We start from the raw sequence: 27806 nt of genomic DNA, 5'->3' as shown, positions 1-27806 counted from the left end.
AAAAAACTTTAAAAAAGACACTTAGCATGTAATTTCAAGTAGTGTTGTGTGCTAGGTTTCATGCGAAATAGACCAAGTTTGAACCACTTTATGCGAGAAAGTGCAAAAATAATATAAATGCATTAAAAACGTAACCTAGCACGTAATTTCAAGTACATGACTACTTTTTTCAAGTCTAACCATTTCCAAAAAATAATAGAAACTAAATAGTGTTAGGTGACATTTTTCGTGCAAAACAAAGAAAGTTTGAACAAATTTATGCGAGAAAGTGCTAAAAAAGCTAAAAAAAACTTAAAAAAGCAACTTAGCATGTAATATCAAGCATATGATAATATTTTTCGATTCTAACCATTTCAACACAATAATTTATACCAAATAGTGTTGTGTGCCAAGTTTCGTACGAAACAAACCAACTTTGAACCACTTTATGCGAGATAGTGCCAGAAAAATATAATAAACATAAAAAACGCAACTTAGTACGTAATTTCAAGTACTTGACTATTGTTTTCGAGTCTAACCATTTCAACACAATAATATAAACTAAATAGTGTTGAGTGCCATGTTTTGTGCAAAACCAACCAAGTTTGAACAACTTTATGCGAGAAAGTGCTAAAAAAGCTAAAACAAAACTTTTTAAAAGCAACCTAGCACGTAATTTCAAGCATATGAATATTGATTTCGATTCTAACCATTTCAAAACAATAATATGTACCAAATACTGTTGTGTGCCTTTTTTGTTGCCAAAGAAACCATGTTTGAAAAGTTCTAAAAAAGATAAAAAAAACTATGAAAAAGCAACTTAGCACGTAATTTCAAGCATATGATTATTGTTTTCGATTCTTATCATTTCATCATAATAAGTTATACCAAAAACTGTTGTGTGCTAGGTTTGGTGCGAAACAAACCAAGTTTCAACCACTTTATGCGAGAAAGTGCCAAAAAAATATAAAAAAACATTAAAAACGTAACTTAGCACGTAATTTCAAGTACATGACTACTCTTTTCGAGTTTGACCATTTCAAAATAATAATAGAAACTAAATAGTGTTGGGTGACATTTTTCGTGCATAACAAAGAAAGTTTGAACAACATTATGCGAGAAAGTGCTAAAAAACCTAAAAAAAACATAAAAAAAGACACTTAGCATGTAATTTAAAGTATATGATAATAGTTTTCGATTTTAACCATTTCAACACAATAATTTATACCAAATAGTGTTGTGTGCCAAGTTTCGTGCGAAACAAAACAATTTTGAACCACTTTATGCGAGATAGTGCAAAATAAATATAAAAAACATTTAAAACGCAACTTAGCACGTAATTTCAAGTACATGACTATTGTTTTCGAGTCTAACAATTTCAACACAATAATATAAACTAAATAGTGTTGGTTGTCATGTTTGGTGCAAAACAAACGAAGTTTGAACACAATAAATTATATGACTATTGTTTTCGATTCTTACAATTTCAACACAATAAGTTATACCAAATAGTGTTTTGTGCTAGGTTTCGTGCGAAATAGATCATGTTTGAACCACTTTATTCGAGAAAGTACCAAAAAAATATAAATGCATTATAAACTTAACCTAGCACGTAATTTCAAGTACATGACTACTGTTTTCAAGTCTAACCAATTCCACAAAATAATAGAAAATAAATAGTGTTGGGTGACATTTTTCGTGCAAAACAAAGAAAGTTTGAACAACTTTATGCGAGAAAGTGCTAAAAAAGCTAAAAAAACTATAAAAAAGTAACTTAGCATGTAATATCAAGCATATGATAATATTTTTCGATTCTAACCATTTCAACACAATAATTTATACCAAATAGTGTTGTGTGCCAAGTTTCGTACGAAACAAACCAACTTTGAACCACTTTATGCGAGATAGTGCCAGTAAAATATAAAAAACATAAAAAACGAAACTTAGTACGTAATTTCAAGTACATGACTGTTGTTTTCGAGTCTAACCATTTCAACACAATAATATAAACTAAATAGTGTTGAGTGCCATGTTTTGTGCAAAACCAACCAAGTTTGAACAACTTTATGCGAGAAAGTGCTAAAAAAGCTAAACAAAACATTAAAAAAGCAACTTAGCATGTAATTTCAAGCATATGATAATAGTTTTCGATTCTAACCATTTCAACACAATAATTTATACCAAATAGTGTTGTGTGCTAGGTTTCGTGCGAAACAGACCATGTTTGAACCACTTTATGCGATAAAGTGCCAAAAAAATATCAAAGCATTAAAAACGTAACCTAGCACATAATTTCAAGTACACGACTACTGTTTTCAAGTATAACCATTTCCACAAAATAATAGAAACTAAATAGTGTTGGGTGACATTTATCATGCAAAACAAAGAAAGTTTGAACTACTTTATGCGAGAAACTGCTAAAAAAGCTAAAAAAAACTTTAAAAAAGCAACATAAGATGTAATTTCAAGCTTATGGCAATAGTTTTCCATTCTAACCATTTCAACACAATAATTAATACAAAATAGTGTTTTGTGCCAAGTTTCGTGCGAAACAAATCTACTTTGAACAACTTTATGCAAGATAGTGCCAAAAAAAATACAAAAAACATTAAAAACGCAACTTAGCACGTTATTTCAAGTACATGACTATTATTTTCGAGTCTAACCAATTCAACACAATAACATAAACTAAATAATGTTGGGTGCCATGTTTTGTGCAAAACAAACCAAGTTTGAACAACTTTATGCGATAAAGTGCTTAAAAAGCTAAAAAAACATTAAAATAGCAACCTAGCATGTAATTTCAAGCATATGACTATTGTTTTCGATTCTAACCATTTCAAAACAATAAGATGTACCGAATACTGTTGTGTGCCTTTTTTGTCGCCAAATAAACCATGTTTGAAAAGTTCTAAAAAAGATTTAAAGACTTTAAAAAAGAACCTTAGCACGTAATTTCAAGCATATGACTATTGTTTTCGATTCTTATCATTTCAACACAATAAGTTATACCAAAAAGTGTTGTGTGCTAGGTTTCGTGCGAAACAAACCAACTTTCAACCACCTTATGCGAGAAAGTGCCAAAAAAATATAAAAAACATTAAAAACGTAACTTTGTACGTAATTTGAAGTACATGACTACTCTTTTCGAGTTTTACCATTTCAAAACAATAATAGAAATTAAATAGTGTTGGGTTACATTTTTCGTGCAAAACAAAGAAAGTTTGAACAACTTTTAGCGAGAAAGTGCTAAAAAAGCTAAAAAAAAACTTTAAAAAAGACACTTAGCATGTAATTTCAAGTAGTGTTGTGTGCTAGGTTTCATGCGAAATAGACCAAGTTTGAACCACTTTATGCGAGAAAGTGCAAAAATAATATAAATGCATTAAAAACGTAACCTAGCACGTAATTTCAAGTACATGACTACTTTTTTCAAGTCTAACCATTTCCAAAAAGTAATAGAAACTAAATAGTGTTAGGTGACATTTTTCGTGCAAAACAAAGAAAGTTTGAACAACTTTATGCGAGAAAGTGCTAAAAAAGCTAAAAAAACTATAAAAAAGTAACTTAGCATGTAATATCAAGCATATGATAATATTTTTCGATTCTAACCATTTCAACACAATAATTTATACCAAATAGTGTTGTGTGCCAAGTTTCGTACGAAACAAACCAACTTTGAACCACTTTATGCGAGATAGTGCCAGTAAAATATAAAAAACATAAAAAACGCAACTTAGTACGTAATTTCAAGTACATGACTGTTGTTTTCGAGTCTAACCATTTCAACACAATAATATAAACTAAATAGTGTTGAGTGCCATGTTTTGTGCAAAACCAACCAAGTTTGAACAACTTTATCCGAGAAAGTGCTAAAAAAGCTAAAACAAAACTTTTTAAAAGCAACCTAGCACGTAATTTCAAGCATATGAATATTGATTTCGATTCTAACCATTTCAAAACAATAATATGTACCAAATACTGTTGTGTGCCTTTTTTGTTGCCAAAGAAACCATGTTTGAAAATTTCTAAAAAAGATAAAAAAAACTATGAAAAAGCAATTTAGCACGTAATTTCAAGCATATGATTATTGTTTTCGATTCTTATCATTTCATCATAATAAGTTATACCAAAAACTTTTGTGTGCTAGGTTTCGTGCGAAACAAACCAAGTTTCAACCACTTTATGCGAGAAAGTGCGAAAAAAATATAAAAAAACATTAAAAACGTAATTTAGCACGTAATTTTAAGTACATGACTACTCTTTTCGAGTTTAACCATTTCAAAATAATAATAGAAACTAAATAGTGTTGGGTGACATTTTTCGTGCATAACAAAGAAAGTTTGAACAACATTATGCGAGAAAGTGCTAAAAAAGCTAAAAAAAACATAAAAAAAGACACTTAGCATGTAATTTGAAGTATATGATAATAGTTTTCGATTTTAACCATTTCAACACAATAATTTATACCAAATAGTGTTGTGTGCCAAGTTTCCTGCGAAACAAACCAATTTTGAACCACTTTATGCGAGATAGTGCAAAAAAAATATAAAAAACATTTAAAACGCAACTTAGCACGTAATTTCAAGTACATGACTATTGTTTTCGAGTCTAACAATTTCAACACAATAATATAAACTAAATAGTGTTGGTTGTCATGTTTGGTGCAAAACAAACGAATTTTGAACACAATAAATTAGTTGACTATTGTTTTCGATTCTTACAATTTCAACACAATAAGTTATACCAAATAGTGTTTTGTGCTAGGTTTCGTGCGAAATAGATCATGTTTGAACCACTTTATTCGAGAAAGTACCAAAAAAATATAAATGCATTATAAACTTAACCTAGCACGTAATTTCAAGTACATGACTACTGTTTTCAAGTCTAACCAATTCCACAAAATAATAGAAAATAAATAGTGTTGGGTGACATTTTTCGTGCAAAACAAAGAAAGTTTGAACAACTTTATGCGAGAAAGTGCTAAAAAAGCTAAACAAAACATTAAAAAAGCAACTTAGCATGTAATTTCAAGCATATGATAATAGTTTTCGATTCTAACCATTTCAATACAATAATTTATACCAAATAGTGTTGTGTGCTAGGTTTCGTGCGAAACAGACCATGTTTGAACCACTTTATGCGAGAAAGTGCCAAAAAAATATCAAAGCATTAAAAACGTAACCTAGCACATAATTTCAAATACACGACTACTGTTTTCAAGTCTAACCATTTCCACAAAATAATAGAAACTAAATAGTGTTGGGTGACATTTATCATGCAAAACAAAGAAAGTTTAAACTACTTTATGCGAGAAACTGCTAAAAAAGCTAAAAAAAACTTTAAAAAAGCAACATAAGATGTAATTTCAAGCTTATGGCAATAGTTTTCCATTCTAACCATTTCAACACAATAATTAATACAAAATAGTGTTTTGTGCCAAGTTTCGTGCGAAACAAATCTACTTTGAACAACTTTATGCAAGATAGTGCCAAAAAAAATACAAAAAACATTAAAAACGCAACTTAGCACGTTATTTCAAGTACATGACTATTATTTTCGAGTCTAACCATTTCAACACAATAACATAAACTAAATAATGTTGGGTGCCATGTTTTGTGCAAAACAAACCAAGTTTGAACAACTTTATGCGATAAAGTGCGCAACCTAGCATGTAATTTCAAGCATATGACTATTGTTTTCGATTCTAACCATTTCAAAACAATAAGATGTACCGAATACTGTTGTGTGCCTTTTTTGTCGCCAAATAAACCATGTTTGAAAAGTTCTAAAAAAGATTTAAAGACTTTAAAAAAGAACCTTAGCACGTAATTTCAAGCATATGACTATTGTTTTCGATTCTTATCATTTCAACACAATAAGTTATACCAAAAAGTGTTGTGTGCTAGGTTTCGTGCGAAACAAACCAACTTTCAACCACCTTATGCGAGAAAGTGCCAAAAAAATATAAAAAACATTAAAAACGTAACTTTGTACGTAATTTGAAGTACATGACTACTCTTTTCGAGTTTTACCATTTCAAAACAATAATAGAAACTAAATAGTGTTGGGTTACATTTTTCGTGCAAAACAAAGAAAGTTTGAACAACTTTTAGCGAGAAAGTGCTAAAAAAGCTAAAAAAAAACTTTAAAAAAGACACTTAGCATGTAATTTCAAGTAGTGTTGTGTGCTAGGTTTCATGCGAAATAGACCAAGTTTGAACCACTTTATGCGAGAAAGTGCAAAAATAATATAAATGCATTAAAAACGTAACCTAGCACGTAATTTCAAGTACATGACTACTTTTTTCAAGTCTAACCATTTCCAAAAAGTAATAGAAACTAAATAGTGTTAGGTGACATTTTTCGTGCAAAACAAAGAAAGTTTGAACAACTTTATGCGAGAAAGTGCTAAAAAAGCTAAAAAAACTATAAAAAAGTAACTTAGCATGTAATATCAAGCATATGATAATATTTTTCGATTCTAACCATTTCAACACAATAATTTATACCAAATAGTGTTGTGTGCCAAGTTTCGTACGAAACAAACCAACTTTGAACCACTTTATGCGAGATAGTGCCAGTAAAATATAAAAAACATAAAAAACGCAACTTAGTACGTAATTTCAAGTACATGACTGTTGTTTTCGAGTCTAACCATTTCAACACAATAATATAAACTAAATAGTGTTGAGTGCCATGTTTTGTGCAAAACCAACCAAGTTTGAACAACTTTATCCGAGAAAGTGCTAAAAAAGCTAAAACAAAACTTTTTAAAAGCAACCTAGCACGTAATTTCAAGCATATGAATATTGATTTCGATTCTAACCATTTCAAAACAATAATATGTACCAAATACTGTTGTGTGCCTTTTTTGTTGCCAAAGAAACCATGTTTGAAAAGTTCTAAAAAAGATAAAAAAACTATGAAAAAGCAATTTAGCATGTAATTTCAAGCATATGATTATTGTTTTCGATTCTTATCATTTCATCATAATAAGTTATACCAAAAACTTTTGTGTGCTAGGTTTCGTGCGAAACAAACCAAGTTTCAACCACTTTATGCGAGAAAGTGCGAAAAAAATATAAAAAAACATTAAAAACGTAACTTAGCACGTAATTTTAAGTACATGACTACTCTTTTCGAGTTTAACCATTTCAAAATAATAATAGAAACTAAATAGTGTTGGGTGACATTTTTCGTGCATAACAAAGAAAGTTTGAACAACATTATGCGAGAAAGTGCTAAAAAAGCTAAAAAAAACATAAAAAAAGACACTTAACATGTAATTTGAAGTATATGATAATAGTTTTCGATTTTAACCATTTCAACACAATAATTTATACCAAATAATGTTGTGTGCCAAGTTTCCTGCGAAACAAACCAATTTTGAACCACTTTATGCGAGATAGTGCAAAAAAAATATAAAAAACATTTAAAACGCAACTTAGCACGTAATTTCAAGTACATGACTATTGTTTTCGAGTCTAACAATTTCAACACAATAATATAAACTAAATAGTGTTGGTTGTCATGTTTGGTGCAAAACAAACGAATTTTGAACACAATAAATTAGTTGACTATTGTTTTCGATTCTTACAATTTCAACACAATAAGTTATACCAAATAGTGTTTTGTGCTAGGTTTCGTGCGAAATAGATCATGTTTGAACCACTTTATTCGAGAAAGTACCAAAAAAATATAAATGCATTATAAACTTAACCTAGCACGTAATTTCAAGTACATGACTACTGTTTTCAAGTCTAACCAATTCCACAAAATAATAGAAAATAAATAGTGTTGGGTGACATTTTTCGTGCAAAACAAAGAAAGTTTGAACAACTTTATGCGAGAAAGTGCTAAAAAAGCTAAACAAAACATTAAAAAAGCAACTTAGCATGTAATTTCAAGCATATGATAATAGTTTTCGATTCTAACCATTTCAACACAATAATTTATACCAAATAGTGTTGTGTGCTAGGTTTCGTGCGAAACAGACCATGTTTGAACCACTTTATGCGAGAAAGTGCCAAAAAAATATCAAAGCATTAAAAACGTAACCTAGCACATAATTTCAAGTACACGACTACTGTTTTCAAGTCTAACCATTTCCACAAAATAATAGAAACTAAATAGTGTTGGGTGACATTTATCATGCAAAACAAAGAAAGTTTGAACTACTTTATGGGAGAAACTGCTAAAAAAGCTAAAAAAAACTTTAAAAAAGCAACATAAGATGTAATTTCAAGCTTATGGCAATAGTTTTCCATTCTAACCATTTCAACACAATAATTAATACAAAATAGTGTTTTGTGCCAAGTTTCGTGCGAAACAAATCTACTTTGAACAACTTTATGCAAGATAGTGCCAAAAAAAATACAAAAAACATTAAAAACGCAACTTAGCACGTTATTTCAAGTACATGACTATTATTTTCGAGTCTAACCATTTCAACACAATAACATAAACTAAATAATGTTGGGTGCCATGTTTTGTGCAAAACAAACCAAGTTTGAACAACTTTATGCGATAAAGTGCGCAACCTAGCATGTAATTTCAAGCATATGACTATTGTTTTCGATTCTAACCATTTCAAAACAATAAGATGTACCGAATACTGTTGTGTGCCTTTTTTGTCGCCAAATAAACCATGTTTGAAAAGTTCTAAAAAAGATTTAAAGACTTTAAAAAAGAACCTTAGCACGTAATTTCAAGCATATGACTATTGTTTTCGATTCTTATCATTTCAACACAATAAGTTATACCAAAAAGTGTTGTGTGCTAGGTTTCGTGCGAAACAAACCAACTTTCAACCACCTTATGCGAGAAAGTGCAAAAAAAATATAAAAAACATTAAAAACGTAACTTTGTACGTAATTTGAAGTACATGACTACTCTTTCGAGTTTTACCATTTCAAAACAATAATAGAAACTAAATAGTGTTGGGTTACATTTTTCGTGCAAAACAAAGAAAGTTTGAACAACTTTTAACGAGAAAGTGCTAAAAAAGCTAAAAAAAAACTTTAAAAAAGACACTTAGCATGTAATTTCAAGTAGTGTTGTGTGCTAGGTTTCATGCGAAATAGACCATGTTTGAACCACTTTATGCGAGAAAGTGCAAAAATAATATAAATGCATTAAAAACGTAACCTAGCACGTAATTTCAAGTACATGACTACTTTTTTCAAGTCTAACCATTTCCAAAAAATAATAGAAACTAAATAGTGTTAGGTGACATTTTTCGTGCAAAACAAAGAAAGTTTGAACAACTTTATGCGAGAAAGTGCTAAAAAAGCTAAAAAAAAACTTTAAAAAGCAACTTAGCATGTAATATCAAGCATATGATAATATTTTTCGATTCTAACCATTTCAACACAATAATTTATACCAAATAGTGTTGTGTGCCAAGTTTCGTACGAAACAAACCAACTTTGAACCACTTTATGCGAGATAGTGCCAGAAAAATATAAAAAACATAAAAAACGCAACTTAGTACGTAATTTCAAGTACTTGACTATTGTTTTCGAGTCTAACCATTTCAACACAATAATATAAACTAAATAGTGTTGAGTGCCATGTTTTGTGCAAAACCAACCAAGTTTGAACAACTTTATGCGAGAAAGTGCTAAAAAAGCTAAAACAAAACTTTTTAAAAGCAACCTAGCACGTAATTTCAAGCATATGAATATTGATTTCGATTCTAACCATTTCAAAACAATAATATGTACCAAATACTGTTGTGTGCCTTTTTTGTTGCCAAAGAAACCATGTTTGAAAAGTTCTAAAAAAGATAAAAAAAACTATGAAAAAGCGACTTAGCACGTAATTTCAAGCATATGATTATTGTTTTCGATTCTTATCATTTCATCATAATAAGTTATACCAAAAACTGTTGTGTGCTAGGTTTCGTGCGAAACAAACCAAGTTTCAACCACTTTATGCGAGAAAGTGCCAAAAAAATATAAAAAAACATTAAAAACGTAACTTAGCACGTAATTTCAAGTACATGACTACTCTTTTCGAGTTTAACCATTTCAAAATAATAATAGAAACTAAATAGTGTTGGGTGACATTTTTCGTGCATAACAAAGAAAGTTTGATCAACATTATGCGAGAAAGTGCTAAAAAACCTAAAAAAAACATAAAAAAAGACACTTAGCATGTAATTTAAAGTATATGATAATAGTTTTCGATTTTAACCATTTCAACACAATAATTTATACCAAATAGTGTTGTGTGCCAAGTTTCGTGCGAAACAAAACAATTTTGAACCACTTTATGCGAGATAGTGCAAAATAAATATAAAAAACATTTAAAACGCAACTTAGCACGTAATTTCAAGTACATGACTATTGTTTTCGAGTCTAACAATTTCAACACAGTAATATAAACTAAATAGTGTTGGTTGTCATGTTTGGTGCAAAACAAACGAAGTTTGAACACAATAAATTAGTTGACTATTGTTTTCGATTCTTACAATTTCAACACAATAAGTTATACCAAATAGTGTTTTGTGCTAGGTTTCGTGCGAAATAGATCATGTTTGAACCACTTTATTCGAGAAAGTACCAAAAAAATATAAATGCATTATAAACTTAACCTAGCACGTAATTTCAAGTACATGACTACTGTTTTCAAGTCTAACCAATTCCACAAAATAATAGAAAATAAATAGTGTTGGGTGACATTTTTCGTGCAAAACAAAGAAAGTTTGAACACTTTATGCGAGAAAGTGCTAAAAAAGCTAAACAAAACATTAAAAAAGCAACTTAGCATGTAATTTCAAGCATATGATAATAGTTTTCGATTCTAACCATTTCAACACAATAATTTATACCAAATAGTGTTGTGTGCTAGGTTTCGTGCGAAACAGACTATGTTTGAACCACTTTATGCGAGAAAGTGCCAAAAAAATATCAAAGCATTAAAAACGTAACCTAGCACATAATTTCAAGTACACGACTACTGTTTTCAAGTATAACCATTTCCACAAAATAATAGAAACTAAATAGTGTTGGGTGACATTTATCATGCAAAACAAAGAAAGTTTGAACTACTTTATGCGAGAAACTGCTAAAAAAGCTAAAAAAAACTTTAAAAAAGCAACATAAGATGTAATTTCAAGCTTATGGCAATAGTTTTCCATTCTAACCATTTCAACACAATAATTAATACAAAATAGTGTTTTGTGCCAAGTTTCGTGCGAAACAAATCTACTTTGAACAACTTTATGCAAGATAGTGCCAAAAAAAATACAAAAAACATTAAAAACGCAACTTAGCACGTTATTTCAAGTACATGACTATTATTTTCGAGTCTAACCAATTCAACACAATAACATAAACTAAATAATGTTGGGTGCCATGTTTTGTGCAAAACAAACCAAGTTTGAACAACTTTATGCGATAAAGTGCTTAAAAAGCTAAAAAAACATTAAAATAGCAACCTAGCATGTAATTTCAAGCATATGACTATTGTTTTCGATTCTAACCATTTCAAAACAATAAGATGTACCGAATACTGTTGTGTGCCTTTTTTGTCGCCAAATAAACCATGTTTGAAAAGTTCTAAAAAAGATTTAAAGACTTTAAAAAAGAACCTTAGCACGTAATTTCAAGCATATGACTATTGTTTTCGATTCTTATCATTTCAACACAATAAGTTATACCAAAAAGTGTTGTGTGCTAGGTTTCGTGCGAAACAAACCAACTTTCAACCACCTTATGCGAGAAAGTGCCAAAAAAATATAAAAAACATTAAAAACGTAACTTTGTACGTAATTTGAAGTACATGACTACTCTTTTCGAGTTTTACCATTTCAAAACAATAATAGAAACTAAATAGTGTTGGGTTACATTTTTCGTGCAAAACAAAGAAAGTTTGAACAACTTTTAGCGAGAAAGTGCTAAAAAAGCTAAAAAAAAACTTTAAAAAAGACACTTAGCATGTAATTTCAAGTAGTGTTGTGTGCTAGGTTTCATGCGAAATAGACCAAGTTTGAACCACTTTATACGAGAAAGTGCAAAAATAATATAAATGCATTAAAAACGTAACCTAGCACGTAATTTCAAGTACATGACTACTTTTTTCAAGTCTAACCATTTCCAAAAAATAATAGAAACTAAATAGTGTTAGGTGACATTTTTCGTGCAAAACAAAGAAAGTTCGAACAACTTTATGCGAGAAAGTGCTAAAAAAGCTAAAAAAACTTTAAAAAAGCAACTTAGCATGTAATATCAAGCATATGATAATATTTTTCGATTCTAACCATTTCAACACAATAATTTATACCAAATAGTGTTGGGTGACATTTTTCGTGCATAACAAAGAAAGTTTGAACAACATTATGCGAGAAAGTGCTAAAAAAGCTAAAAAAAACTTAAAAAAAGACACTTAGCATGTAATTTAAAGTATATGATAATAGTTTTCGATTTTAACCATTTCAACACAATAATTTATACCAAATAGTGTTGTGTGCCAAGTTTCGTGCGAAACAAACCAATTTTGAACCACTTTATGCGAGATAGTGCAAAAAAATATAAAAAACATTTAAAACGCAACTTAGCACGTAATTTCAAGTACATGACTATTGTTTTCGAGTCTAACAATTTCAACACAATAATATAAACTAAATAGTGTTGGTTGTCATGTTTGGTGCAAAACAAACGAAGTTTGAACACAATAAATTATATGACTATTGTTTTCGATTCTTACAATTTCAACACAATAAGTTATACCAAATAGTGTTTTGTGCTAGGTTTCGTGCGAAATAGATCATGTTTGAACCACTTTATTCGAGAAAGTACCAAAAAAATATAAATGCATTATAAACTTAACCTAGCACGTAATTTCAAGTACATGACTACTGTTTTCAAGTCTAACCAATTCCACAAAATAATAGAAAATAAATAGTGTTGGGTGACATTTTTCGTGCAAAACAAAGAAAGTTTAAACAACTTTATGCGAGAAAGTGCTAAAAAAGCTAAACAAAACATTAAAAAAGCAACTTAGCATGTAATTTCAAGCATATGATAATAGTTTTCGATTCTAACCATTTCAACACAATAATTTATACCAAATAGTGTTGTGTGCTAGGTTTCGTGCGAAACAGACCATGTTTGAACCACTTTATGCGAGAAAGTGCCAAAAAAATATCAAAGCATTAAAAACGTAACCTAGCACATAATTTCAAGTACACGACTACTGTTTTCAAGTCTAACCATTTCCACAAAATAATAGAAACTAAATAGTGTTGGGTGACATTTATCATGCAAAACAAAGAAAGTTTGAACTACTTTATGCGAGAAACTGCTAAAAAAGCTAAAAAAAACTTTAAAAAAGCAACATAAGATGTAATTTCAAGCTTATGGCAATAGTTTTCCATTCTAGCCATTTCAACACAATAATTAATACAAAATAGTGTTTTGTGCCAAGTTTCGTGCGAAACAAATCTACTTTGAACAACTTTATGCAAGATAGTGCCAAAAAAAATACAAAAAACATTAAAAACGCAACTTAGCACGTTATTTCAAGTACATGACTATTATTTTCGAGTCTAACCATTTCAACACAATAACATAAACTAAATAATGTTGGGTGCCATGTTTTGTGCAAAACAAACCAAGTTTGAACAACTTTATGCGATAAAGTGCTTAAAAAGCTAAAAAAACATTAAAATAGCAACCTAGCATGTAATTTCAAGCATATGACTATTGTTTTCGATTCTAACCATTTCAAAACAATAAGATGTACCGAATACTGTTGTGTGCCTTTTTTGTCGCCAAATAAACCATGTTTGAAAAGTTCTAAAAAAGATTTAAAGACTTTAAAAAAGAACCTTAGCACGTAATTTCAAGCATATGACTATTGTTTTCGATTCTTATCATTTCAACACAATAAGTTATACCAAAAAGTGTTGTGTGCTAGGTTTCGTGCGAAACAAACCAACTTTCAACCACCTTATGCGAGAAAGTGCCAAAAAAATATAAAAAACATTAAAAACGTAACTTTGTACGTAATTTGAAGTACATGACTACTCTTTTCGAGTTTTACCATTTCAAAACAATAATAGAAACTAAATAGTGTTGGGTTACATTTTTCGTGCAAAACAAAGAAAGTTTGAACAACTTTTAGCGAGAAAGTGCTAAAAAAGCTAAAAAAAAACTTTAAAAAAGACACTTAGCATGTAATTTCAAGTAGTGTTGTGTGCTAGGATTCATGCGAAATAGACCAAGTTTGAACCACTTTATGCGAGAAAGTACAAAAATAATATAAATGCATTAAAAACGTAACCTAGCACGTAATTTCAAGTACATGACTACTTTTTTCAAGTCTAACCATTTCCAAAAAATAATAGAAACTAAATAGTGTTAGGTGACATTTTTCGTGCAAAACAAAGAAAGTTTGAACAACTTTATGCGAGAAAGTGCTAAAAAAGCTAAAAAAAACTTTAAAAAAGCAACTTAGCATGTAATATCAAGCATATGATAATATTTTTCGATTCTAACCATTTCAATACAATAATTTATACCAAATAGTGTTGTGTGCCAAGTTTCGTACGAAACAAACCAACTTTGAACCACTTTATGCGAGATAGTGCCAGAAAAATATAAAAAACATAAAAAACGCAACTTAGTACGTAATTTCAAGTACATGAATATTGTTTTCGAGTCTAACCATTTCAACACAATAATATAAACTAAACAGTGTTGAGTGCCATGTTTTGTGCAAAACCAACCAAGTTTGAACAACTTTATGCGAGAAAGTGCTAAAAAAGCTAAAACAAAACTTTTTAAAAGCAACCTAGCACGTAATTTCAAGCATATGAATATTGATTTCGATTCTAACCATTTCAAAACAATAATATGTACCAAATACTGTTGTGTGCCTTTTTTGTTGCCAAAGAAACCATGTTTGAAAAGTTCTAAAAAAGATAAAAAACTATGAAAAAGCAACTTAGCACGTAATTTCAAGCATATGATTATTGTTTTCGATTCTTATCATTTCATCATAATAAGTTATACCAAAAACTGTTGTGTGCTAGGTTTCGTGCGAAACAAACCAAGTTTCAACCATTTTATGCGAGAAAGTGCCAAAAAAATATAAAAAAACATTAAAAACGTAACTTAGCACGTAATTTCAAGTACATGACTACTCTTTTCGAGTTTAACCATTTCAAAATAATAATAGAAACTAAATAGTTTTGGGTGACATTTTTCGTGCATAACAAAGAAAGTTTGAACAACATTATGCGAGAAAGTGTTAAAAAAGCTAAAAAAAACATAAAAAAAGACACTTAGCATGTAATTTAAAGTATATGATAATAGTTTTCGATTTTAACCATTTCAACACAATAATTTATACCAAATAGTGTTGTGTGCCAAGTTTCGTGCGAAACAAACCAATTTTGAACCACTTTATGCGAGATAGTGCAAAAAAAATATAAAAAACATTTAAAACGCAACTTAGCACGTAATTTCAAGTACATGACTATTGTTTTCGAGTCTAACAATTTCAACACAATAATATAAACTAAATAGTGTTGGTTGTCATGTTTGGTGCAAAACAAACGAAGTTTGAACACAATAAATTATTTGACTATTGTTTTCAATTCTTACAATTTCAACACAATAAGTTATACCAAATAGTGTTTTGTGCTAGGTTTCGTGCGAAATAGATCATGTTTGAACCACTTTATTCGAGAAAGTACCAAAAAAATATAAATGCATTATAAACTTAACCTAGCACGTAATTTCAAGTACATGACTACTGTTTTCAAGTCTAACCAATTCCACAAAATAATAGAAAATAAAAAGTGTTGGGTGACATTTTTCGTGCAAAACAAAGAAAGTTTGAACAACTTTATGCGAGAAAGTGCTAAAAAAGCTAAACAAAACATTAAAAAAGCAACTTAGCATGTAATTTCAAGCATATGATAATAGTTTTCGATTCTAACCATTTCAACACAATAATTTATACCAAATAGTGTTGTGTGCTAGGTTTCGTGCGAAACAGACCATGTTTGAACCACTTTATGCGAGAAAGTGCCAAAAAAATATCAAAGCATTAAAAACGTAACCTAGCACATAATTTCAAGTACACGACTACTGTTTTCAAGTCTAACCATTTCCACAAAATAATAGAAACTAAATAGTGTTGGGTGACATTTATCATGCAAAACAAAGAAAGTTTGAACTACTTTATGCGAGAAACTGCTAAAAAAGCTAAAAAAAACTTTAAAAAAGCAACATAAGATGTAATTTCAAGCTTATGGCAATAGTTTTCCATTCTAACCATTTCAACACAATAATTAATACAAAATAGTGTTTTGTGCCAAGTTTCGTGCGAAACAAATCTACTTTGAACAACTTTATGCAAGATAGTGCTAAAAAAAATACAAAAAACATTAAAAACGCAACTTAGCACGTTATTTCAAGTACATGACTATTATTTTCGAGTCTAACCATTTCAACACAATAACATAAACTAAATAATGTTGGGTGCCATGTTTTGTGCAAAACAAACCAAGTTTGAACAACTTTATGCGATAAAGTGCTTAAAAAGCTAAAAAAACATTAAAATAGCAACCTAGCATGTAATTTCAAGCATATGACTATTGTTTTCGATTCTAACCATTTCAAAACAATAAGATGTACCGAATACTGTTGTGTGCCTTTTTTGTCGCCAAATAAACCATGTTTGAAAAGTTCTAAAAAAGATTTAAAGACTTTAAAAAAGAACCTTAGCACGTAATTTCAAGCATATGACTATTGTTTTCGATTCTTATCATTTCAACACAATAAGTTATGCCAAAAAGTGTTGTGTGCTAGGTTTCGTGCGAAACAAACCAACTTTCAACCACCTTATGCGAGAAAGTGCCAAAAAAATATAAAAAACATTAAAAACGTAACTTAGTACGTAATTTGAAGTACATAACTACTCTTTTCGAGTTTTACCATTTCAAAACAATAATAGAAACTAAATAGTGTTGGGTTACATTTTTCGTGCAAAACAAAGAAAGTTTGAACAACTTTTAGCGAGAAAGTGCTAAAAAAGCTAAAAAAAAACTTTAAAAAAGACACTTAGCATGTAATTTCAAGTAGTGTTGTGTGCTAGGATTCATGCGAAATAGACCAAGTTTGAACCACTTTATGCGAGAAAGTACAAAAATAATATAAATGCATTAAAAACGTAACCTAGCACGTAATTTCAAGTACATGACTACTTTTTTCAAGTCTAACCATTTCCAAAAAATAATAGAAACTAAATAGTGTTAGGTGACATTTTTCGTGCAAAACAAAGAAAGTTTGAACAACTTTATGCGAGAAAGTGCTAAAAAAGCTAAAAAAAACTTTAAAAAAGCAACTTAGCATTTAATATCAAGCATATGATAATATTTTTCGATTCTAACCATTTCAATACAATAGTTTATACCAAATAGTGTTGTGTGCCAAGTTTCGTACGAAACAAACCAACTTTGAACCACTTTATGCGAGATAGTGCCAGAAAAATATAAAAAACATAAAAAACGCAACTTAGTACGTAATTTCAAGTACATGAATATTGTTTTCGAGTCTAACCATTTCAACACAATAATATAAACTAAATAGTGTTGAGTGCCATGTTTTGTGCAAAACCAACCAAGTTTGAACAACTTTATGCGAGAAAGTGCTAAAAAAGCTAAAACAAAACTTTTTAAAAGCAACCTAGCACGTAATTTCAAGTATATGAATATTGATTTCGATTCTAACCATTTCAAAACAATAATATGTACCAAATACTGTTGTGTGCCTTTTTTGTTGCCAAAGAAACCATGTTTGAAAAGTTCTAAAAAAGATAAAAAACTATGAAAAAGCAACTTAGCACGTAATTTCAAGCATATGATTATTGTTTTCGATTCTTATCATTTCATCATAATAAGTTATACCAAAAACTGTTGTGTGCTAGGTTTCGTGCGAAACAAACCAAGTTTCAACCACTTTATGCGAGAAAGTGCCAAAAAAATATAAAAAAACATTAAAAACGTAACTTAGCACGTAATTTCAAGTACATGACTACTCTTTTCGAGTTTAACCATTTCAAAATAATAATAGAAACTAAATAGTGTTGGGTGACATTTTTCGTGCATAACAAAGAAAGTTTGAACAACATTATGCGAGAAAGTGCTAAAAAAGCTAAAAAAAACATAAAAAAAGACACTTAGCATGTAATTTAAAGTATATGATAATAGTTTTCGATTTTAACCATTTCAACACAATAATTTATACCAAATAGTGTTGTGTGCCAAGTTTCGTGCGAAACAAACAAATTTTGAACCACTTTATGCGAGATAGTGCAAAAAAAATATAAAAAACATTTAAAACGCAACTTAGCACGTAATTTCAAGTACATGACTATTGTTTTCGAGTCTAACAATTTCAACACAATAATATAAACTAAATAGTGTTGGTTGTCATGTTTGGTGCAAAACAAACGAAGTTTGAACACAATAAATTATTTGACTATTGTTTTCAATTCTTACAATTTCAACACAATAAGTTATACCAAATAGTGTTTTGTGCTAGGTTTCGTGCGAAATAGATCATGTTTGAACCACTTTATTCGAGAAAGTACCAAAAAAATATAAATGCATTATAAACTTAACCTAGCACGTAATTTCAAGTACATGACTACTGTTTTCAAGTCTAACCAATTCCACAAAATAATAGAAAATAAATAGTGTTGGGTGACATTTTTCGTGCAAAACAAAGAAAGTTTGAACAACTTTATGCGAGAAAGTGCTAAAAAAGCTAAACAAAACATTAAAAAAGCAACTTAGCATGTAATTTCAAGCATATGATAATAGTTTTCGATTCTAACCATTTCAACACAATAATTTATACCAAATAGTGTTGTGTGCTAGGTTTCGTGCGAAACAGACCATGTTTGAACCACTTTATGCGAGAAAGTGCCAAAAAAATATCAAAGCATTAAAAACGTAACCTAGCACATAATTTCAAGTACACGACTACTGTTTTCAAGTCTAACCATTTCCACAAAATAATAGAAACTAAATAGTGTTGGGTGACATTTATCATGCAAAACAAAGAAAGTTTGAACTACTTTATGCGAGAAACTGCTAAAAAAGCTAAAAAAAACTTTAAAAAAGCAACATAAGATGTAATTTCAAGCTTATGGCAATAGTTTTCCATTCTAACCATTTCAACACAATAATTAATACAAAATAGTGTTTTGTGCCAAGTTTCGTGCGAAACAAATCTACTTTGAACAACTTTATGCAAGATAGTGCTAAAAAAAATACAAAAAACATTAAAAACGCAACTTAGCACGTTATTTCAAGTACATGACTATTATTTTCGAGTCTAACCATTTCAACACAATAACATAAACTAAATAATGTTGGGTGCCATGTTTTGTGCAAAACAAACCAAGTTTGAACAACTTTATGCGATAAAGTGCTTAAAAAGCTAAAAAAACATTAAAATAGCAACCTAGCATGTAATTTCAAGCATATGACTATTGTTTTCGATTCTAACCATTTCAAAACAATAAGATGTACCGAATACTGTTGTGTGCCTTTTTTGTCGCCAAATAAACCATGTTTGAAAAGTTCTAAAAAAGATTTAAAGACTTTAAAAAAGAACCTTAGCACGTAATTTCAAGCATATGACTATTGTTTTCGATTCTTATCATTTCAACACAATAAGTTATACCAAAAAGTGTTGTGTGCTAGGTTTCGTGCGAAACAAACCAACTTTCAACCACCTTATGCGAGAAAGTGCAAAAAAAATATAAAAAACATTAAAAACGTAACTTTGTACGTAATTTGAAGTACATGACTACTCTTTCGAGTTTTACCATTTCAAAACAATAATAGAAACTAAATAGTGTTGGGTTACATTTTTCGTGCAAAACAAAGAAAGTTTGAACAACTTTTAACGAGAAAGTGCTAAAAAAGCTAAAAAAAAACTTTAAAAAAGACACTTAGCATGTAATTTCAAGTAGTGTTGTGTGCTAGGTTTCATGCGAAATAGACCATGTTTGAACCACTTTATGCGAGAAAGTGCAAAAATAATATAAATGCATTAAAAACGTAACCTAGCACGTAATTTCAAGTACATGACTACTTTTTTCAAGTCTAACCATTTCCAAAAAATAATAGAAACTAAATAGTGTTAGGTGACATTTTTCGTGCAAAACAAAGAAAGTTTGAACAACTTTATGCGAGAAAGTGCTAAAAAAGCTAAAAAAAAACTTTAAAAAGCAACTTAGCATGTAATATCAAGCATATGATAATATTTTTCGATTCTAACCATTTCAACACAATAATTTATACCAAATAGTGTTGTGTGCCAAGTTTCGTACGAAACAAACCAACTTTGAACCACTTTATGCGAGATAGTGCCAGAAAAATATAAAAAACATAAAAAACGCAACTTAGTACGTAATTTCAAGTACTTGACTATTGTTTTCGAGTCTAACCATTTCAACACAATAATATAAACTAAATAGTGTTGAGTGCCATGTTTTGTGCAAAACCAACCAAGTTTGAACAACTTTATGCGAGAAAGTGCTAAAAAAGCTAAAACAAAACTTTTTAAAAGCAACCTAGCACGTAATTTCAAGCATATGAATATTGATTTCGATTCTAACCATTTCAAAACAATAATATGTACCAAATACTGTTGTGTGCCTTTTTTGTTGCCAAAGAAACCATGTTTGAAAAGTTCTAAAAAAGATAAAAAAAACTATGAAAAAGCGACTTAGCACGTAATTTCAAGCATATGATTATTGTTTTCGATTCTTATCATTTCATCATAATAAGTTATACCAAAAACTGTTGTGTGCTAGGTTTCGTGCGAAACAAACCAAGTTTCAACCACTTTATGCGAGAAAGTGCCAAAAAAATATAAAAAAACATTAAAAACGTAACTTAGCACGTAATTTCAAGTACATGACTACTCTTTTCGAGTTTAACCATTTCAAAATAATAATAGAAACTAAATAGTGTTGGGTGACATTTTTCGTGCATAACAAAGAAAGTTTGATCAACATTATGCGAGAAAGTGCTAAAAAACCTAAAAAAAACATAAAAAAAGACACTTAGCATGTAATTTAAAGTATATGATAATAGTTTTCGATTTTAACCATTTCAACACAATAATTTATACCAAATAGTGTTGTGTGCCAAGTTTCGTGCGAAACAAAACAATTTTGAACCACTTTATGCGAGATAGTGCAAAATAAATATAAAAAACATTTAAAACGCAACTTAGCACGTAATTTCAAGTACATGACTATTGTTTTCGAGTCTAACAATTTCAACACAGTAATATAAACTAAATAGTGTTGGTTGTCATGTTTGGTGCAAAACAAACGAAGTTTGAACACAATAAATTAGTTGACTATTGTTTTCGATTCTTACAATTTCAACACAATAAGTTATACCAAATAGTGTTTTGTGCTAGGTTTCGTGCGAAATAGATCATGTTTGAACCACTTTATTCGAGAAAGTACCAAAAAAATATAAATGCATTATAAACTTAACCTAGCACGTAATTTCAAGTACATGACTACTGTTTTCAAGTCTAACCAATTCCACAAAATAATAGAAAATAAATAGTGTTGGGTGACATTTTTCGTGCAAAACAAAGAAAGTTTGAACACTTTATGCGAGAAAGTGCTAAAAAAGCTAAACAAAACATTAAAAAAGCAACTTAGCATGTAATTTCAAGCATATGATAATAGTTTTCGATTCTAACCATTTCAACACAATAATTTATACCAAATAGTGTTGTGTGCTAGGTTTCGTGCGAAACAGACTATGTTTGAACCACTTTATGCGAGAAAGTGCCAAAAAAATATCAAAGCATTAAAAACGTAACCTAGCACATAATTTCAAGTACACGACTACTGTTTTCAAGTATAACCATTTCCACAAAATAATAGAAACTAAATAGTGTTGGGTGACATTTATCATGCAAAACAAAGAAAGTTTGAACTACTTTATGCGAGAAACTGCTAAAAAAGCTAAAAAAAACTTTAAAAAAGCAACATAAGATGTAATTTCAAGCTTATGGCAATAGTTTTCCATTCTAACCATTTCAACACAATAATTAATACAAAATAGTGTTTTGTGCCAAGTTTCGTGCGAAACAAATCTACTTTGAACAACTTTATGCAAGATAGTGCCAAAAAAAATACAAAAAACATTAAAAACGCAACTTAGCACGTTATTTCAAGTACATGACTATTATTTTCGAGTCTAACCATTTCAACACAATAACATAAACTAAATAATGTTGGGTGCCATGTTTTGTGCAAAACAAACCAAGTTTGAACAACTTTATGCGATAAAGTGCTTAAAAAGCTAAAAAAACATTAAAATAGCAACCTAGCATGTAATTTCAAGCATATGACTATTGTTTTCGATTCTAACCATTTCAAAACAATAAGATGTACCGAATACTGTTGTGTGCCTTTTTTGTCGCCAAATAAACCATGTTTGAAAAGTTCTAAAAAAGATTTAAAGACTTTAAAAAAGAACCTTAGCACGTAATTGCAAGCATATGACTATTGTTTTCGATTCTTATCATTTCAACACAATAAGTTATGCCAAAAAGTGTTGTGTGCTAGGTTTCGTGCGAAACAAACCAACTTTCAACCACCTTATGCGAGAAAGTGCCAAAAAAATATAAAAAACATTAAAAACGTAACTTAGTACGTAATTTGAAGTACATGACTACTCTTTTCGAGTTTTACCATTTCAAAACAATAATAGAAACTAAATAGTGTTGGGTTACATTTTTCGTGCAAAACAAAGAAAGTTTGAACAACTTTTAGCGAGAAAGTGCTAAAAAAGCTAAAAAAAAACTTTAAAAAAGACACTTAGCATGTAATTTCAAGTAGTGTTGTGTGCTAGGATTCATGCGAAATAGACCAAGTTTGAACCACTTTATGCGAGAAAGTACAAAAATAATATAAATGCATTAAAAACGTAACCTAGCACGTAATTTCAAGTACATGACTACTTTTTTCAAGTCTAACCATTTCCAAAAAATAATAGAAACTAAATAGTGTTAGGTGACATTTTTCGTGCAAAACAAAGAAAGTTTGAACAACTTTATGCGAGAAAGTGCTAAAAAAGCTAAAAAAAACTTTAAAAAAGCAACTTAGCATTTAATATCAAGCATATGATAATATTTTTCGATTCTAACCATTTCAATACAATAGTTTATACCAAATAGTGTTGTGTGCCAAGTTTCGTACGAAACAAACCAACTTTGAACCACTTTATCCGAGATAGTGCCAGAAAAATATAAAAAACATAAAAAACGCAACTTAGTACGTAATTTCAAGTACATGAATATTGTTTTCGAGTCTAACCATTTCAACACAATAATATAAACTAAATAGTGTTGAGTGCCATGTTTTGTGCAAAACCAACCAAGTTTGAACAACTTTATGCGAGAAAGTGCTAAAAAAGCTAAAACAAAACTTTTTAAAAGCAACCTAGCACGTAATTTCAAGTATATGAATATTGATTTCGATTCTAACCATTTCAAAACAATAATATGTACCAAATACTGTTGTGTGCCTTTTTTGTTGCCAAAGAAACCATGTTTGAAAAGTTCTAAAAAAGATAAAAAACTATGAAAAAGCAACTTAGCACGTAATTTCAAGCATATGATTATTGTTTTCGATTCTTATCATTTCATCATAATAAGTTATACCAAAAACTGTTGTGTTCTAGGTTTCGTGCGAAACAAACCAAGTTTCAACCACTTTATGCGAGAAAGTGCCAAAAAAATATAAAAAAACATTAAAAACGTAACTTAGCACGTAATTTGAAGTACATGACTACTCTTTTTGAGTTTAACCATTTCAAAATAATAATAGAAACTAAATAGTGTTGGGTGACATTTTTCGTGCATAACAAAGAAAGTTTGAACAACATTATGCGAGAAAGTGCTAAAAAAGCTAAAAAAAACATAAAAAAAGACACTTAGCATGTAATTTAAAGTATATGATAATAGTTTTCGATTTTAACCATTTCAACACAATAATTTATACCAAATAGTGTTGTGTGCCAAGTTTCGTGCGAAACAAACAAATTTTGAACCACTTTATGCGAGATAGTGCAAAAAAAATATAAAAAACATTTAAAACGCAACTTAGCACGTAATTTCAAGTACATGACTATTGTTTTCGAGTCTAACAATTTCAACACAATAATATAAACTAAATAGTGTTGGTTGTCATGTTTGGTGCAAAACAAACGAAGTTTGAACACAATAAATTATTTGACTATTGTTTTCAATTCTTACAATTTCAACACAATAAGTTATACCAAATAGTGTTTTGTGCTAGGTTTCGTGCGAAATAGATCATGTTTGAACCACTTTATTCGAGAAAGTACCAAAAAAATATAAATGCATTATAAACATAACCTAGCACGTAATTTCAAGTACATGACTACTGTTTTCAAGTCTAACCAATTCCACAAAATAATAGAAAATAAATAGTGTTGGGTGACATTTTTCGTGCAAAACAAAGAAAGTTTGAACAACTTTATGCGAGAAAGTGCTAAAAAAGCTAAACAAAACATTAAAAAAGCAACTTAGCATGTAATTTCAAGCATATGATAATAGTTTTCGATTCTAACCATTTCAACACAATAATTTATACCAAATAGTGTTGTGTGCTAGGTTTCGTGCGAAACAGATCATGTTTGAACCACTTTATGCGAGAAAGTGCCAAAAAAATATCAAAGCATTAAAAACGTAACCTAGCACATAATTTCAAGTACACGACTACTGTTTTCAAGTCTAACCATTTCCACAAAATAATAGAAACTAAATAGTGTTGGGTGACATTTATCATGCAAAACAAAGAAAGTTTGAACTACTTTATGCGAGAAACTGCTAAAAAAGCTAAAAAAAACTTTAAAAAAGCAACATAAGATGTAATTTCAAGCTTATGGCAATAGTTTTCCATTCTAGCCATTTCAACACAATAATTAATACAAAATAGTGTTTTGTGCCAAGTTTCGTGCGAAACAAATCTACTTTGAACAACTTTATGCAAGATAGTGCCAAAAAAAATACAAAAAACATTAAAAACGCAACTTAGCACGTTATTTCAAGTACATGACTATTATTTTCGAGTCTAACCATTTCAACACAATAACATAAACTAAATAATGTTGGGTGCCATGTTTTGTGCAAAACAAACCAAGTTTGAACAACTTTATGCGATAAAGTGCTTAAAAAGCTAAAAAAACATTAAAATAGCAACCTAGCATGTAATTTCAAGCATATGACTATTGTTTTCGATTCTAACCATTTCAAAACAATAAGATGTACCGAATACTGTTGTGTGCCTTTTTTGTCGCCAAATAAACCATGTTTGAAAAGTTCTAAAAAAGATTTAAAGACTTTAAAAAAGAACCTTAGCACGTAATTTCAAGCATATGACTATTGTTTTCGATTCTTATCATTTCAACACAATAAGTTATACCAAAAAGTGTTGTGTGCTAGGTTTCGTGCGAAACAAACCAACTTTCAACCACCTTATGCGAGAAAGTGCCAAAAAAATATAAAAAACATTAAAAACGTAACTTTGTACGTAATTTGAAGTACATGACTACTCTTTTCGAGTTTTACCATTTCAAAACAATAATAGAAACTAAATAGTGTTGGGTTACATTTTTCGTGCAAAACAAAGAAAGTTTGAACAACTTTTAGCGAGAAAGTGCTAAAAAAGCTAAAAAAAAACTTTAAAAAAGACACTTAGCATGTAATTTCAAGTAGTGTTGTGTGCTAGGATTCATGCGAAATAGACCAAGTTTGAACCACTTTATGCGAGAAAGTACAAAAATAATATAAATGCATTAAAAACGTAACCTAGCACGTAATTTCAAGTACATGACTACTTTTTTCAAGTCTAACCATTTCCAAAAAATAATAGAAACTAAATAGTGTTAGGTGACATTTTTCGTGCAAAACAAAGAAAGTTTGAACAACTTTATGCGAGAAAGTGCTAAAAAAGCTAAAAAAAACTTTAAAAAAGCAACTTAGCATTTAATATCAAGCATATGATAATATTTTTCGATTCTAACCATTTCAATACAATAGTTTATACCAAATAGTGTTGTGTGCCAAGTTTCGTACGAAACAAACCAACTTTGAACCACTTTATCCGAGATAGTGCCAGAAAAATATAAAAAACATAAAAAACGCAACTTAGTACGTAATTTCAAGTACATGAATATTGTTTTCGAGTCTAACCATTTCAACACAATAATATAAACTAAACAGTGTTGAGTGCCATGTTTTGTGCAAAACCAACCAAGTTTGAACAACTTTATGCGAGAAAGTGCTAAAAAAGCTAAAACAAAACTTTTTAAAAGCAACCTAGCACGTAATTTCAAGTATATGAATATTGATTTCGATTCTAACCATTTCAAAACAATAATATGTACCAAATACTGTTGTGTGCCTTTTTTGTTGCCAAAGAAACCATGTTTGAAAAGTTCTAAAAAAGATAAAAAACTATGAAAAAGCAACTTAGCACGTAATTTCAAGCATATGATTATTGTTTTCGATTCTTATCATTTCATCATAATAAGTTATACCAAAAACTGTTGTGTTCTAGGTTTCGTGCGAAACAAACCAAGTTTCAACCACTTTATGCGAGAAAGTGCCAAAAAAATATAAAAAAACATTAAAAACGTAACTTAGCACGTAATTTGAAGTACATGACTACTCTTTTCGAGTTTAACCATTTCAAAATAATAATAGAAACTAAATAGTGTTGGGTGACATTTTTCGTGCATAACAAAGAAAGTTTGAACAACATTATGCGAGAAAGTGCTAAAAAAGCTAAAAAAAACATAAAAAAAGACACTTAGCATGTAATTTAAAGTATATGATAATAGTTTTCGATTTTAACCATTTCAACACAATAATTTATACCAAATAGTGTTGTGTGCCAAGTTTCGTGCGAAACAAACAAATTTTGAACCACTTTATGCGAGATAGTGCAAAAAAAATATAAAAAACATTTAAAACGCAACTTAGCACGTAATTTCAAGTACATGACTATTGTTTTCGAGTCTAACAATTTCAACACAATAATATAAACTAAATAGTGTTGGTTGTCATGTTTGGTGCAAAACAAACGAAGTTTGAACACAATAAATTATTTGACTATTGTTTTCAATTCTTACAATTTCAACACAATAAGTTATACCAAATAGTGTTTTGTGCTAGGTTTCGTGCGAAATAGATCATGTTTGAACCACTTTATTCGAGAAAGTACCAAAAAAATATAAATGCATTATAAACTTAACCTAGCACGTAATTTCAAGTACATGACTACTGTTTTCAAGTCTAACCAATTCCACAAAATAATAGAAAATAAATAGTGTTGGGTGACATTTTTCGTGCAAAACAAAGAAAGTTTGAACAACTTTATGCGAGAAAGTGCTAAAAAAGCTAAACAAAACATTAAAAAAGCAACTTAGCATGTAATTTCAAGCATATGATAATAGTTTTCGATTCTAACCATTTCAACACAATAATTTATACCAAATAGTGTTGTGTGCTAGGTTTCGTGCGAAACAGATCATGTTTGAACCACTTTATGCGAGAAAGTGCCAAAAAAATATCAAAGCATTAAAAACGTAACCTAGCACATAATTTCAAGTACACGACTACTGTTTTCAAGTCTAACCATTTCCACAAAATAATAGAAACTAAATAGTGTTGGGTGACATTTATCATGCAAAACAAAGAAAGTTTGAACTACTTTATGCGAGAAACTGC

Source organism: Amaranthus tricolor, chromosome 15 (genome assembly GCF_026212465.1).
Source record: "Amaranthus tricolor cultivar Red isolate AtriRed21 chromosome 15, ASM2621246v1, whole genome shotgun sequence".
Lineage (NCBI taxonomy): Eukaryota > Viridiplantae > Streptophyta > Magnoliopsida > Caryophyllales > Amaranthaceae > Amaranthus > Amaranthus tricolor.
This window is presented reverse-complemented; position numbering follows the sequence as displayed.